Consider the following 17,722-nt stretch of genomic DNA (forward strand, 5'->3'; position numbering starts at 1 on the left):
TTAGTATTGTGCAGCCGTGACTTATTATACTGATAGTTCGGTAATTTTCACATCTGTCAACACCTGCTTTCTTTGGAATTGGAATTATTATATTCTTCTTGAAGTCTGAGGGTATTTCGCCTGTCTCATGCATCTCCCTCACCAGATGGCAGAGTTTTGTCAGGACTGGCTCTCCCAAGGCTATCAGTAGTTCTAGTCGAATGTTGCCTACTCCCGGGGACTTATTTCGAGTTAGGTCTTTCATTGCTCTCTCAAACTCTTCACACAGTATCATATCTCTCATTTCATCTTCATCTACCCATTCCATTTCCATAATATTATCCTCAAGAACATTGCCCTTGTATAGACCCTCTATATACTCCTTCCACCTTTCTGTTTTCCCTTCTTTGCTTAGAACTGGGTTTCCATGTGAGTTCTTGATATTCATGCAACTGGTTCTCTTTTCTCCAAAGGCCTCTTTAATTTCCCTGTAGGCAGTATCAATCTTACCCCTAGTGATAGACACCTCTACATCCTTACATTTGTCCTCTAGGTGCCCCTGCTTAGCCATTTTGCACTTCCAGTTGATCTCATTTTTGAGACGTTTGTATTTGTTTTTGCCTGCTTCATTTACTGCATTTCTATATTTTCTCCTTTCATCAATTAAATTCAATATCTCTTCTGTTATCCAAGGATTTCTACTAGCCCCCGTCTTTTTACCTACATGATTCTCTGCTACCTTCACTATTTCATCTCTCAAAGCTATCCATTCTTCCTCTACTGTATTTCTTTCCCCCATTCTTGTCAATCGTAGTGTAATGCTCTCCCTGAAGCCCTCTACAACCTCTGGTTCATTCAGTTTATCCAGGTTCCATCTCCTCAAATTCCCACCTTCAGACTTACCACATAAAAAATTCGGGGGCATTCGGAGGCCTCGTAATGTTTTGTCCGGAGACATTATTTCTTTGAGAGAGAATTCCCAACAGCTTTATAAATGTATCCAAAGGTGTGCTGTAGTCTATGAAGCATTCTTTAGATGACATATAAGTATTTTGTTTGTATGTCCCGATTTTGGCATAACGACGTACTTCAGGGTTGTTTTGGCCACGGTGTGTGCAGTGGGACACGCGTCCCTGCAGAGAACAGCTGCCGACTGGCATTGCTCATGGGCGGACGCCACCTGCTGCAGCGACCAGACAATGGCAGCGGCGTGTCCTGTGTGCTGGTGGTGGCTGGTGGCGCTATAAATACGACGTGGGCGCGCGCCGCCGAGGCAGTGGCTGAGGAACGGCTGGACGCTGCAGACTGCACGCCGCAGCCGAACACAGGTGGGTCGCCAGCTGGGGGCGCAACGCCTGCACCGCACTGCCTGCTGTAATGCAGGTACTGTCACCGCTCGCGTCACATTTCTGCTGACATTACAGCCTTCCCACACGTGCAGATCCTGTGCGAGTTATTCGTGATATTTTGTCTTAAGTGTGACTGCTCTCATGACGAACAATATCGTGGCTATGACCGTTTCTAGAACTGCGACAAGTCCTTACTTCGACAAAAGGCTTCCTACTTTGTATCAGATCATAGCTATCAGTTGTTGCTTTAACATCTACATGACTACTCTGCAGTTCTCAATTAAGTGTCTGGCAGGGGGTTCATCTAACCATCTTCAAACTATATTGGAACAAATAAGCCCTCGGTCACAAATATCAAGTCAAAATTGACCTGGTTTCGACGCTACTATGAGCGTCGTCTCCAGAATTAGAGTCTTGTTGCAACCCTTGTCCACAGTACGAGCAGCCCTTAGCGGCTCGCCATTTCACAACTGTTTATGACCTCGCCTTTCCGGCTTAGATCTTTTTTAATATGTGACTTGTAAGTACTGCAACTTTTCGAGTCAGTACAAACTTTAATTTTATTAATGTACTATATACCTAATATGTTTTAGTACGGTTGTCTAATTCTGAAGACGAAGCTCATAGTAGCGTCGAAACCAGGTCAATTTTGACTTAATATTTGTGACCGAGGACTTATTTGTTCCAATATAATTCTGACACGGTCACTGAACCTTAGCAGCTATGTTCAAAGTTTTACATCTTCAAACTTTCCGTGCCGTTCCACACTTGAAAAGCGCGCGAGGAAAACCAACACTTAAATCTTCCCGTGCAATCTCTGATTTCTATTATTTGTTTTATGATGATCATTCCTTCCCATGTAGGTGAGCGTCAAGGAAATATTTTCGCACTCTGAGGAAAATGTTGGTGGTTGAAATTTCGTGAGAAGATCCTGTCGGAACGAAAACGCCTTTGTTTTAACGATTGCCACCCCAATTGACGTATAAAATCCGAGACGCTCTCTCCCAATTTCCCGACAGTACATAACGAGCTGCCCTTCTCTGAATTTTTGTAATGTCCTCCGTCAATCTTATCTAATGCAGATCCTATACCGCACAGCAGTACTTGAGAAAAGGACGTACAGGCGTAGTGTAGGCAGGCACTGCAATAGACCTGTCGTATTTTCTGAGAGTTCTGTCTTTAAACCGCAGTCTCTAGTTTGATTAACGCACAAATTTATCTCTTCGATGTCCGCGGCTCGTGGTCTTGCGGTAGCGTTCTCGCTTCCCGCGCACGGGGTCACGGGTTCGATTCCCGGCGGGGTCAGGGATTTTCTCTGCCTTGAGATGACTGGGTGGTGTCTTTCATCATCGTTTCATCCTCATTTACTCGCAAGTCGCCGTAGTGGCGTTAAAGAACTTGTGGAGCGGCGGCTGAACCGCCCCGCGAGGGGTCTCCCGGCCACCAATGCCATACGCTCATTAGTATTATCTATTCGATCGTTATTTGTAATTGTACTCCCTAAGTATTTCGTTGAATTTACAGCATTTAGATTTGCGTGCTGTATCGTGTAACTGAAATTTAGCGGATTCCTTTTAGTACTCATGTGGATAACTTAATACTTTTCATTACTTAAGGTCAATTTCGCACCATACAGATATCTTGTCTAAATCGTTTTGCAATTTGTTTTGATTATGTGATGACGTTATAAGACGGTAAATGACAGCATAATCCGCAAACAATCTTAGGGGGCAACTCGGACTGTCTGCTAAATCGGTTATATAGATCAGGAACAGCGGAGGGCCTATATCACTGCCATAGGGAACGATAGGTATTACTTCTGTTTTACTCGACGACTTTTTGTCAGTTACCGAACTGTGATCTTTCTGACAGGAAATCACGAATCCAGCCGCACAACTGAGACGATACTCCACAGCCGAAGGACAGACCGTACGCTTAATTTTGGCTTATAGTATCAGCTCTTATCGTCTACGCCAGTTAGGTGCTTTCCTGTAGACACCGCCGTGAACTTTACAACTCATGCAGCACTGCTCTCGTACACAGCACTGAACTATCTGGTTGGACTGTTGTACGTGACGTGACTGCCTTGCTTGAAGTTGCTCTCTATTGTTCTCTCCGAACTTTTCAGTATATTTATATATGTACATCTCCCTGAGGTTCTGTTTGTCCTCCTCGAACATGTCAGTGTATTTACAAGCCTACGTCTCCCTAAAGAAGTCTGCTTAAGATTAGATGGCTAGACCGAATAAAAAATAAAGAGGCACTGAATAGATTCGGTTAGGGGAAGAGGGAGGAGAATAAATTCATAGCACAATTTAGAAAAAGGAGGGATATTTTGGCAGGAAACATCCTGAGGCATCAAGGAATTGTTATTTTTGTAATGGTGGGAGGAGAGGAGGGGGCGAATGTAGACGACGACCGTTTGGCTGTAGTAGGCGGGTTCAAATGACTGATGCATGGTGGAGACAGGAAGAGACTCGAGCATGACAGAATATCGTGGAGAATCGTATGAGACCAATCTTCGGACAAAGGCAACAAAATTTACATCTTGTAATCATAACTATACACGTACATACGATGTCGTGTGCTAATTTCATTTATCTGTCATGCTTCAGTTAATAAACTGATGGAAAAAAATCGCAACACTAAACAATAATTAACGTACAGTAATGAAATTTCGTGGATACATTTGTTTAAGTAATATATTTAAGTGATTACCATTGCAAGACCACATGTTAATGTAAGTACGAGAAAAGCCATGGCAAATGTGAAATCCTGGTACATTAATACCCAATTTAACCAGGAGAACGTTGAATGCAAGGATGAAAACGTGCGTGCATTGTCGTAGAGGTGCCACGGGACCACGGCGCTCCTGAGCTCATTATCCTTGATGTTGCTTATCTTAGGCATGGACTGCTCAGTTTGTATATTTTGCTTATTTTTTTCATAGTTCCACACAACTTCTTCCTGTTTTCTCGATTGATCTGTGTTCAGTTTTTCAAGGCCTATCCACTGCGCCAACTTATGACTAAATCTGAGGGAGGTGCGATGGGGAGGTTCCCTTGTAAGCTAAACAGAAACACCTCGTGAGGCATGAAGGGAACACCCAGACATATAGCTCTCCATAACTCCCGTTGACCGTTGAATTACGATAACATGGGTTATCCAATATAATTATTTTCGGGCTTGTCGTACATAAAAACAACGGTCGGGATCGTCGACACCAGTTTTTGTGACACGACCTGGTTAGTGGTGTGGCCTGTCTGACTATTTGACAGCGAGCACGCACCCCTGTGTAGCTCGCAACAGCTATGATTCTCCCTTCAGCTCCGAACTTTCGCCTAGATCGATATCCTCGTACGGTACAAAATGACCAGACAACAGCATAGTTAAGTCTGTGTGGAAAACCATCTCAATGAAAAGATACCATTGTATAAGCAACTTAAAATATTACAAACACAAGTAAACGACATATGAAGCTGTTCAGACCATACCTTCTACAATTTACAGGTCAAGATTTTAAAAGAGTCAAAAACTTGAGGCCCTCTGTTCAGCTCATTTTTTGTATTTAAAGTAATTTTCTCATTTATTTAATTTTGTTTTGCCTTTTCCATTATATATAGTGTGTAACAGGTAAACCATATCATCTTTCCAGACGACTTATTTGCCAAGGTACATAGATTTTAATGTTTCCATGACCTCATCGACAATTTTGCAGTATAATATATGATGCTATTTCATCCTGTATTCGTCAATTTTTCTTAGTATGCACAAAAGTCTTCTCCTTGATTCCATTGATATTTAAATAACATAAATAACAAAGAATTTAAGTCCTTGTAGTGTAATGAACTGGGTATTTTTACAACACTAGTTTGAAAAATAGATACCGTCTACAGTGCAGTCTGTACCACATTTACCATTTACGCATGTTTTACTACGTATGCCAGCGCAAATAATTCTTAAATTCATCAGTTCCTTTTTTCATCTGTTGTTGTTGTTGTGGTTTAAATGGTTTAAATGGCTCTGAGCACTATGGGACTCAACTGCTGAGGTCATTAGTCCCCTAGAACTTAGACCTAGTTAAACCTAACTAACCTAAGGACATCACAAACATCCATGCCCGAGGCAGAATTCGAACCTGCGACCGTAGCGGTCTTGCGGTTCCAGACTGCAGCGCCTTTAACCGCACGGCCACTTCGGCCGGCTGTTGTTGTGGTCTTCAGTCCTGAGACTGGTTTGATGCAGCTCTCCATGCTACCCTATCCTGTGCAAGCTTCTTCATCTCCCAGTACTTACAGCAACCCACATCCTTCTGAATATGATTAGTGTATTCATCTCTTGGTCTCCCTCTACGATTTTTACCCTCCACGCTGCCCTCCAATACTAAATTGGTGATCCCTTGATGCCTCAGAACATGTCCTACTAACCGGTCCCTTCTTTTTGTCAAGTTGTGCCACAAACTCCTCTTCTCCCCAATTCTATTCAATACTTCATCATTAGTTATGAGATCTACCCATCTAATCTTCAGCATTCTTCTGTAGCACCACATTTCGAAAGCTTCTATTCTCTTCTTGTCCAAACTATTTATCGTCCATGTTTCACTTCCATACATAACTACACTCCATACAAATACTTTCAGAAACGACTTCCTGACACTTAAATCTACACACGATGTTAACAAATTCCTCTTCTTCAGAAAAGCTTTCCTTGCCATTGCCAGTCTACATTTTATATCTTCTCTACTTCGACCACCATCAGTTATTTTGCTCCCCAAACAGCAAAACTCCTTTACTACTTTAAGTGCCTCATTTCCTAATCTAATTCCCTCAGCATCACCAGACTTAATTCGACTACATTCCATTATCCTCGTTTTGCTCTTGTTGATGTTCATCTTATATCCTCCTTTCAAGACACTGTCCATTCCGTTCTGCTGCTCTTCCAAGTCCTTTGCTGTCTCTGATAGAATTACAATGCCATCGGCGAACCTCAAAGTTTTTATTTCTTCTCCATGGATTTTAATACCTACTCCGAATTTTTCTTTTGTTTCCTCTACTGCTTGCTCAATATACAGATTGAATAACATCGGGGACAGGCTACAACACTGTCTCACTCCCCTCCCAACCACTGCTTCCCTTTCATGCCCCTCGACTCTTATAAGTGCCATCTGGTTTCTGTACAAATTGTAAATAGCCTTTCACTCCCTGTATTTTACCCCTGCCACCTTTAGAATTTGAAAGAGAGCATTCCAGTCAACATTGTCAAAAGCTTTCTCTAAGTCTACAAATGCTAGAAACGTAGGTTTGCCTTTCCTTAATTTTTCTTCTAAGATAAGTCGTAAGGTCAGTAATGCCTCGCGTGTTCCAATATTTCTACGGAATCCAAACTGATCTTCCCCGAGGTCGGTTTCTACTAGCTTTTCCATTCGTCTGTAAAGAATTCGCGTTAGTATTTTGCAGCTGTGACTTATTAAACTGATGGTTCGGTAATTTTCACATCTGTCAACACCTGCTTTCTTTGGGATTGGAATTACTATATTCTTCTTGATGTCTGAGGGTATTTCGCCTGTCTCATACATCTTGCTCACCAGATGGTAGAGTTTTGTCAGGACTGGCTCTCCGAAGGCCGTCAGTAGTTCTAATGGAATGTTGTCTACTCCCGGGGCCTTGTTTCGACTCAGGTCTTTCAGTGCTCTGTCAAACTCTTCACGCAGTATCGTATCTCCCATTTCATCTTCATCTACATCCTCTTCCATTTCCATAATATTGTCCTCAAGTACATCGCCCTTGTGTAGACCCTCTATAAACTCCTTCAACCTTTCTGCTTTCTCTTCTTTGCTTAGAACTGGGTTTCCATCTGAGCTCTTGATATTCATACAAGTGGTTCTCTTTTCTCCAAAGGTCTCTTTAATTTTCCTGTAGGCAATATCTATCTTACCCCTAGTGAGATAAGCCTCTACATCCTTACATTTGTCCTCTAGCCATCCCTGCTTAGCCATTTTGCACTTCCTGTCGATATCATTTTTGAGACGTTTGTATTCCTTTTTGCCTGCTTCACTTCCTGCATTTTTATATTTTCTCCTTTCGTCAATTAAGTTCAATATTTCTTCTGTTGCCCAAGGAGTTCTACTAGCCCTCGTCTTTTTACCTACTTGATACTCTGCTGCCTTCACAACTTCATCCCTCAGAGCTACCCATTCTTCTTCTACTGTACTTCTTTCCCCCATTCCTGTCAATTGTTCCCTTATTCTCTCCCTGAAACTCTGTACAATCTCTGGTTTAGTCAGTTTATCCAGGTCCCATCTCCTTAAATTCCCACCTTTTTGCAGTTTCTTCAGTTTTAATCTACAGTTCATAACCAATAGATTGTGGTCAGAGTCCACATCTGCCCCTGGAAATGTCTTACAATTTGAAACCTGGATCCTAAATCTTTGTCTTACCATTATATAATCTATCTGAAACCTGTCAGTATCTCCAGCATTCTTCCATGTATACAACCTTCTTTCATGATTCTTGAAGCAAGTGTTAGCTATGATTAAGTTATGCTCTGTGCAGAACTCTACCAGGCGGCTTCCTCTTTCATTTCTTAGCCCCAATCCATATTCACCTACTATGTTTCCTTCTCTCCCTTTTCCTACTCTCGAATTCCAGTCACCCATGCCTATTAAATTTTCGTCTCCCTTCACTACCTGAATAATTTCTTTTATCTCATCATACATTTCTTCAATTTCTTCATCATCTGCAGAGCTAGTTGGCATATAAACTTGTACTACTGTAGTAGGCGTTGGCTTCGTGTCTATCTTGGCCACGATAGTGCGTTCACTATGCTGTTTGTAGTAGCTTAGCCGCACTCCTATTTTCCTATTCATTATTAAACCTACTCCTGCATTACCCATATTTGATTTTGTGTTTATAACCCTGTAGTCACCTGACCAGAAGCCTTGTTCCTCCTGCCACCGAACTTCACTAATTCCCACTATATCTAACTTTAACCTATTCATTTCCCTTTTTAAATTTTCTAACCTACCTGCCTGATTTAGGGATCTGACATTCCACGCTCTGATCCGTAGAACGCCAGTTTTCTTTCTCCTGATAACGACGTCCTCTTGAGTAGTCCCCGTCCGGAGATCCGAATGGGGGACTATTTTACCTCCGGAATATTTTACCCAAGAGGACGCCATCATCATTTAATCATACAGTAAAGCTGCATGCCCTCGGGAAAAATTACGGCCGTAGTCTCCCCTTGCTTACAGCCGTTCGCAGTACCAGCACAGCAAGGCAGTTTTGGTTAATGTTGCAAGGCCAGGTCAGTCAATCATCCAGACTGTTGCCCCTGCAACTACTGAAAAGGCTGCTGCCCCTCTTCGGGAACCACACGTTTGTCTGGCCTCTCAACAGATACCCCTCCGTTGTGGTTGCACCTACGGTACGGCCATCTGTATCGCTGAGGCACGCAAGCCTCCCCACCAACGGCAAGGTCCATGGTTCATGGGGATAGGTTACCGTACTGGTTTTGTTTCTCGTAGCTCTTTATGTCAGTATTGTGATACTAAAGACCTGTAGCTTGACATGTAAAAATGACTAGCAAGTAGATTGAAATTATTAGTCTGTAGCATGGCTGTGTGTATAAAATGTTATCAATGACAGCCTTGCTAGTCACTATATCTCTCGTTGCAAACTGTGTAAAGGAAGTTACGTTGTATAAATAAGTCGGGACACTAGCATGCAACCATAATATATACACTCTAGAAAATTAAATCTTCACTTCATTGTATTAGAAGTTAAAAAACCCTAAAAAAGCGTCAAGCTGATTCATGAATAGCTCAGAATTGTCAGTTCATGCACTATATATCATGATTGTTACAATTAGCTTTCCATTCATTTCAACTTATGCAGCTTTAACGTCTAAATGGTAATCACTGGGACGCATAGGAATGTGACAGGTTTATATCTGTATCCTTGCCTATTGTGAGAGGTTCCTCCACCTTCATTCTGAACTGATTTGCAGTAAAGGGATACGTAGCTCTATCTACTCACATTCAGCATTTCTACTTCAGAATTTCAATGATGTTCAGAATGACATAGTTAGGTCTGCATTACTTTTTTTAGTTAAGTTTACAGTTGATGTAAGTAATTCAAAGTTGATTAACTTTATTTTTGGCCCTCCAATATTTTGTTGCAATAGATTTCCTTTAACCTCCTTTTCATCTTAGTAAGGTTTCAGGATTAAAACTTTGAGTTCTTGTAACGTCTTTTAACAGTTGTAAACTGAACTCCGAATGATCGATTAAAGGTGCTGCTCCGTTAAATTTCTCTCATCACTGTACCATCTGCAGGTAAGACTCCATCCGTAAATCTCATCGACAGGAATCAATCCTCTAGATAACGGTTAACAAACAGAAACAGCCAGTCTAAATCTATATTAACCCATCTCACAGAGCTATTCATCTAAGGTTGATCATGATGAGTCAAAAGGGAACAAATCCAACATTTACATAGCTATTTTAGAAGGACAGTCTCAGTTATGTAAATCTGACACCTCTCCGTGCCACTCCCACTCCGTCACAATGTGATTCTCAGCTGAACGATAGTTTCACAAGGGTCTTAGGCACTCTGCACCTAGTTAAGACAGGCACTTGGATTGAAAAGGTCGTAACTTAGTAATTATTACTTAATTATTAACGTATCAGCTGATTCACATCTCTTTCGTTACTGTTGCCAAGCAGCTAGATTTTCCTCACATCTCCTGCTTTGTCTGAAACAGTTAGTTTCCCAGAGCCACCACCGAGCGAGGTGGCGCAGTGGTTAGACACTGGACTCGCATTCGGGAGGACGACGGTTCAATCCCGCGTCCGACCATCCTGATTTAGGTTTTCCGTGATTTCCCTAAATCACCCCAGGCAAATGCCGGGATGGTTCCTCTGGAAGGGCACGGCCGACTTCCTTCCCTAATCCGATGAGACCGATGACCTCGCTGTCTGGTCTCCTTCCCCACACAACCCAACCCAACCCAGAGCCATCTGAGCCTTAGCTACGTCGACATCTGCTTGAGACTCTTCCATATACACACAACAACAAAAATTTTGCATCATCCCGGTTCCCAGAACTACCGAAGACAGACGTTGACTGTGGATATTGTACCATAGACACAGTCCCTTTGACTGTTCAGAGATATGCAACAGCAGCGCCTATTAGACGGAGGGGTCCGACAGCCAATCAGTTCCAGTCATTCCACCAGGAAGGACGTACACGGCTCGTGTTGTCTGTAGGTCAACCATGCCTAGACTGTCAGTTCCGCGGTTCGATCGCGTTCGCATTGTTACTTTGTGCTTGGAAGGGCTCTCAACAAGGGAAGTGTCCAGGCGTCTCGGAGTGAACCAAAGCGATGTTTTTAGGGCATGGGGAGGAGATACAGAGAGACAGGAACTGTCGATGACATGCCTCGGTCAGGCCACCCAAGGGCTACTACTGCAATGAATGACTGCTACCTACGGATTATGGCTTGGAGGAACCCTGACAGCAACGCCACCATGTTGAATAATGCTTTTCGTGCAGTCACAGGACGTCGTGTTACGACTCAGACTGTGCGCATCTTTACTCCCGATGTCCATGGCGAGGTCCATCTGCCCGACACCATGCAGTGCGGTACAGATGGGCCCAACAACATGCCGAATGGACCGCTCAGTATTGGCATCACGTTCTCTTCACCGATGAGTGTCGCATATGCCTTCAACCAGACAATCGTTGGACACATGTTTGGAGGCAACCCGGTCAGGCTGAACGCCTTAGACACACTGTTCAACGAGTGCAGTAGCAGTTTGAGCAGCAGTTGGCACCACAGTGACTCAACGAACTGTTACAAATCGGTTACTTCAAGGACAGCGAGCCAGACGCCCTGTGCGTGCATTCCACTGACCCCAAACCACCGCCATTTGTGACTTCAGTGGTGTCATGCGAGAGCTCACTGGCGGGCAGGTTGGCAGTCTGTTGTGTTTTCTAATGAGAGCTAGTTCTCCTTCGCTGCCAGTGATGGCCAGGTGATGGTCAGAAGGAGGCTAGTTGAGGGACTGCAACCAACCTATCTGCATGCTAGACACACTGGCCTACTTCTGGTGTCATGGTCTAGGGTGCGATTTCATATGACAATAGGAGCGCTCTCGTGGTTATCCCACTCATCCTGACTGCAAATATTTGTCAGTCCGGTGATTCGACCTGTTGTACTGCCATTAATGAACAATATTCCAGGGGGCGTTTTCCAACAGGACAACGCTCGCTCTGCAGAGACATGTTGCCTCGGGCTGTTCGATGACCAGATCTGTCTCCAGTCGAGAACGTATAGGACACTGTCGGACGACAGCACCAGCGTCATCCATAGGCAATATTATCTGTCCCTAAATTGACCGACAAAGTGCCCCAGGCATGGAATCCCATCCCACAAACCGTCATCCGGCACCTGAACAACACAATGCTTGCACGTTCGCATGCCTGCATTCAACGTTCTGACGGCTATACCTGTCATTAATGTACCAAACTTACGTACTTGCAACAGCTTATATCGTGCTTACATTAACCTGTGATCTTGCAATGTCAATCACTTAAATATGTTAAAACGCAGTTATATGGAAATATATCCATCTTTGAAGTGCAGAACACGATTTATAAATAGATAATTGAATTATATACGATGTTTTACCAAACGGAAATCATAAAATGAAGTTTTCACTTATTCAGACAGGAAAATATACAGGGTGTGCCAAAAAAGCACCGATAAGCCTTAGGGACAGGTTCCTTACAGCAAAACAAGAAAAAGATGTCTAGTAAACAAGTGCTCTAAAATACATGCCTTAAGTGGTATGAGCACTCGTTCAGTAGAAGAGATGTATTCCACAGTAGCAAAGATGAACAAGTGCTCATAGCTCTTAAAGTATGCGTTTTAGGCTCTTATGATTACGGCACATTTTTTTCTGGATTTTCTCCATACTACATCCTTCCAAAATATAGAAAACAAAGTCCGTGCAGTAGAAGAAATCTGTTTCATAGTATCGAAGGTGGACAAGTGCTCATACCTCTTAAGATACACATTTTAAAGCCCATGTTTACTAGACATTTTTTCCTTGTTTTTGTGTAAGAAACCTGTCCCTTAAGCTTGTCGGTGCTTTTTTAGGGACACGCTGCACATTTGGTACTTACCATAACCAGCTCCCTTTCCGCTCACGAAAACACAGCAGTCGGCCTGCCAGAAAATTGATCGTCTGATGATAGTCCATGTGATCCATGTAAGGATCTGCAAAATTTTATGTGAACATTGCTTACTGGAGACCATTGCCCCTTCTTTAATCAAGCGATGAAACGCAGTGACTATGGTGCTGTATTCGGAGAAGTACAAGGACACTTCGGCGAACGCCAAGTCTGATCGTTTTCTTGATTTGCTGCCCTATCTGTGATGACACTGATATTAAAAAGGCGTTAAATACTAACTTTTTTTCCATCCTTTCTTGAGTCCTTATTCACATTGTGCCATTTGGTAAAATTGCATTAGCTCTGAATTTTGGACTCTGAAACAACTCTCCTTGCTTTAGTTCCTCAAAAAATAAATGCCAAAGATTTTGAGCGATTCTTAGAATGAATCATCCACTGTCTTGTGGGTTATTCGTTGTTTTGGTACTTCCAGTCCCTGGCACTCTAATCCGAAACATCGTGTTCCGCCAGGCGCACCCGTCGACTATTTGGAGATAGCTGTCTACAGCAGCTGCCCTAGTGAGTTAGAATTCCACGAACGGAAATGTTTGGTAGACCATAACTAGAGGCACCAGTTTTTCACAAAGCGCGAAATCGCGAAATTTTCACGAAATTTTCCACATTTTGCTGAAAACGCGATACTATTTACTTTTAAGCCAAATCACGAAATAATTGACGAAACTTTGCAAAATCTCGTCATTTGAACTTAACTTCGGAAATTCGATTGCAGTTATGGTAATACAATCTGGATATCGATTATGCACCATTTCGATATATACAATATATCGAGTGAAACTTCCTGGCAGATTAAAACTGTGTGCCAGACCGAGGCTCGAACTCGGGACCTTTGCCTTTCGCGGGCAAGTGCTCTACCATTTTTTTTTTTTTTTAAATCTCATTTTCTTCGCTTTTGTTTGTCGCATCTGCTCGGGGCGGACGTCGTAAGACAGCCTTTCAAGTTCGTTGTTGTTCGATTAACTCAGTTTTTTTATTACAGGGGGCAGCTGCCCCGTTGACCGAGCACGCTGAGCTACCGTGCCGGCGTTCGTTTTCGTTCGTTGTATCTGCTCGGGGCGGACGTCTCATGACACCTGTTTCAGTTCATCGTTGAACCATTAACTCAGTTTTTTTTTATTATTATTACAGAGGGCAGCTAACCCTCTGACCGAACACGCTAAGCTACCGTGCCGGCATCATCTGAGCTACCGAAGCACGACTCACGCCCGGTCTCACAGCTTTACTTCTGCCAGTATCTCGTCTCCTACCTTCCAAACTTTACAGAAGCTCTCCTGCGAACCTTGCAGAACTAGCACTCCTGAAAGAAAGGATACTGCGGAGACATGGCTTAGCCACAGCCTGGGGGATGTTTCCAGAATGAGATTTTCACTCTGCAGCGGAGTGTGCGCTGATATGAAACTTCCTGGCAGATTAAAACTGTGTGCCCGACCGAGACTCGAACTCGGGACCTTTGCCTTTCGCGGGCAAGTGCTGTACCATCTGAGCTACCGAAGCACGACTCACGCCCGGTACTCACAGCTTTACTTCTGCCAGTATCTCGTCTCCTACCTTCCAAACTTTACAGAAGCTCTCCTGCGAACCTTGCAGAACTAGCACTCCTGAAAGAAAGGATACTGCGGAGACATGGCTTAGCCACAGCCTGGGGGATGTTTCCAGAATGAGATTTTCACTCTGCAGCAGAGGAGACAAGATGTGTCCATATAAGTGAGCAGAATGCAGTACGCTGAGGCGGACGGAATTTAGTACATCTGTCCTCCAGCTAATCGTGCCTTACAGATGACTCACTATAACTTAGTATACAAAACTCGGGTGTCACAGCGCTAAGACGATATTTTAAAACATCCTCTTTACTGTCTCACATTCTATGCTGCTTGCGAGACAACAACGTTTCAAACAATCGATGGAGTACGTTCCATAGCTCCCGTACATGTGCGTAACAAAGTTACTAACAGCTCGTCAAAATACATGTAAACTGTTTCTTCCAAAATTCTTTGGAAATCCACAGCGTCTGACACTCGCGAATAATACAGCTTCCGAGGTTTCCATTCTTCAGGCAATTGACCAAGTTTTCTATTTATACTGACGTGTCTGCGGACGTGCAGAGGGACCGCCACGCGAGGCGGCTTTGTTGATATTGGCCTTTTCTTCGAAAACAACAACGTCCTCAAATATATAGTTGTACGTCAGAGAGCTAGACGAGCCGATAGGTAAATAGTAAGCAAATCCCGGAACCATCAGCTCCGACCGCGACGTTGCCAAACAGTATTGCACCGAAGGGGAGGCATTGACGAAAGGCAGAATGAGGCAAACACACGTCAGGGCCTTCCCTGCGAAGGGCAGGCTCCAACCAGGCAGCTATCTTTAACCATTTTTTGACTACTCACGATACTTCTACCTGGAAACACACTGACAGAGCGACCGCGCCTACGCGTCATCACAGATTTTGTCGAAATGTATGGTATATGGAAGGATTGGCCAGAAACAAAAGTGAGAGAAGTGGGAGATTCAGATGGCCAAGCGTTCGGGAAAAAAATAGCTCTTTTGGTGCGTGTCGGCCGAAGCATGAACTATTTATGTTATTTTTGTTTACAGGCAGCGTTTGGCGCAGCGCAAGGAGTAGAGAATGGTAACCAGAGGGTCGCGGTTTCGAGTACATGTGTGGAATGTATTTTTCTGTTTTTAATTCTTGCGCTACTTCCATTGCAAATAAACTGAAATAATGCTCAATGTATGGTATTTATTAAAATTTTCCTAAAAGGCATGAAGAGGAAAGGCAAAATATAGGAATATTGTCATTGCTTTATCAAAATCTGTGGAACTTACAACAGCTTTATAGAAAAACGTCTTGACTGGTGTGATGAAGCAGGGGAACAAATTTCTTGGGTTAATTGACTCGTGGGTAGGACTAACAAATCCGCATTTATACGACGAGATTTTTCAGGATGAAGAAGGGTTGCCATCATACAATAATAAAGTGATTACTCCCATGTCCACTCCGGCAGTGCAAGCGAGCCTGCGAAGTCTGTTTTCAGGTAAAGAATTTCATCAAAAAGCTTCAAAACTGGCTTTTCTCATCGAAAGACAAAAAGAGATCATATCCTGAGAAGACTGCATCAAAATACCTTCCACTGTACATCATCAGCTATCCTCGCCAATATTAGACGTTACGCATCGTTTGCTGCCAAACTGTGCGATCAGAGAGAGCCTTTTAGGAAGGTATGCCAAGTTTGCCATTCAGTGGAAACCTGCTTCCCCTGGCTTTACGGCGAATATGTCACAAGCACGTATAAATCAAGAACTGCAAAATAGCAAAAGCATCTCATTTTATACATGAAATTTTCATATATCGGTTACGATCCTACCCTGCAAATTTATGAAAATATTAAGAAATAATGTACAATATATTCACCATTGTTTCGGTTTATTTTGCAGTATAAGTAACGTAAACATTGAAAATAAAAACAGTTCCGGTCTAGGGACTACAGCGCACGAATCCTCGGAGTACCGTTGTGTAGTCTTTCCGCTGCGCCAGCTGGTGTCTGGAACTACGCTAACGTAAATAGCTCATCCCTCGCACGACCCACGCCAAAAGTACTGTTTCTTTCTGCCCTTGCCATCTGGAGGTCCTACTTCTGCCACTTTTACCTCTGGCCAAACCCTGCACATACCACAGATTTGGATGAAATCGGTGCCGACGAGCAGGCACTGTCCCCTTGTGAGAGTCTGGCTGTTCCTAAGGTGAGCAAGGACCTTCGTCTGGTTAGCAGTAATTGGCCCATCCGCCTCTTCCTAAATCTGTGGAAAATCTTCGAGAGATTTTACCTACTCATACTACTGCAACGTATCGAAGCTGGTGTAATACCCGAGGAGCAGTTGGCGTTTCACCTGAGCAGCTACTCCTCACACTTGTGGAGCACGCCTTTAACGCTCTCATCCGGCCATCGAGGCTTAAATTTTCTGTGGTGTCCCTCAGTTTCTGAAGACAAAAAATGTCGGGATGCTTTCTCTAAAACGGACACGGCCAATTTACTATTCAGCTTCCTTCCTTCCGTCCTTCCTTCCTGTAGCCGATCAGGGTCTGTGCTTATACAGGGTGAGCACGAATTCCACTGACAATATTTAGGAATTGTCCTGAGATATTTTATGTGGTATAAAGGACCACTCATGCTCTCCAGCGGCTCATTACAGAGTAACTGCATTAGTCTCTCTTCGTACCCCTATTTATCTTGGTATCTGTATTTTACTAAAAATACCTGTACAACAGTGCAAATGTGTGCCCTTATGTCTTATTTTGAAACAAACTTTCCATACATTCACGTTAGGCGTACCTTCTGTTGACAACAGTGATGCCCACTTTAGTCTCCCCCGTCAAGCTTGAATTCAGTACTGTTGTGTCTCGCGTTTGTTTTTCCAGCAGTGCTAGTTCTACGTTAACAGCAGTGTGGATAGGTTTACTGGCGAAGACTTGGCCGATGTGCACGTCGTGTATGGGTTTACTGAATGCAATCGAAGACCAGCAAAACGACGCTATGCTGAGCTGTGTCTGCACTAGCGGAAGACACATCACAGTACCGTAGCGTCTGTGTCAGGGTTGCTGCATTACGCTGTTATGTGCTGTACTTTTGGTGATTGAATATTACAGGCTTTTTCGCTGTTTTGAAGAAAAATGAAGTGATAAACAAAATAAATAATAATTACCTTATTGCACTGTAGCGAGCTACCGGAAATCTCAGGTCTCGTACAGCAAAATAGTCAGGAAGAATCACTGAATTTGTGAAATAATATGTCTGTTACCAATGGCACAAAATGTCTGTAATAAATCATTTTTTGTTGTGTTAATAGGCGAGTCAAATTGTGAATTACTTGTACGTAACAACTTGCTGTTTTAGTTCAAAATGGCTCTGAGCACTATGGGACTTAACTTCTGAAGTCATCAGTCCCCTAGAACTTAGAACTACTTAAACCTAACTAACCTAAGGACATCACACACATCCATGCCCGAGGCAGGATCGAACCTGCGACCGTAGCGGTCGCGCGGTTCCAGACTGTAGCGCCTAGAACCGTTCGGCCACCCAAGCCGGCGCTGTTTTAGTTTTACTCCGTTTAGAATACAGGTCGTTACCGATAAGACGCTAATGTGAG

The 17,722-nt window shown here is 43.3% G+C and overlaps 1 long non-coding RNA gene across 1 annotated transcript in view; it reads left to right on the forward strand.

Annotated features, from left to right (window-relative positions):
• Positions 1 to 1,229: 1,229 nt before the first annotated feature.
• The window catches only part of LOC126410816 (uncharacterized), a 121,562-nt gene continuing 105,069 nt past the window's right edge, over positions 1,230 to 17,722 (forward strand). Inside the window, exon 1 of the long non-coding RNA XR_007575211.1 lies at positions 1,230 to 1,307. This is a non-coding gene — a long non-coding RNA (uncharacterized LOC126410816). The remainder of the gene's footprint in view (positions 1,308 to 17,722) is intronic.

Source organism: Schistocerca serialis, chromosome 1 (genome assembly GCF_023864345.2).
Source record: "Schistocerca serialis cubense isolate TAMUIC-IGC-003099 chromosome 1, iqSchSeri2.2, whole genome shotgun sequence".
NCBI lineage: Eukaryota > Metazoa > Arthropoda > Insecta > Orthoptera > Acrididae > Schistocerca > Schistocerca serialis.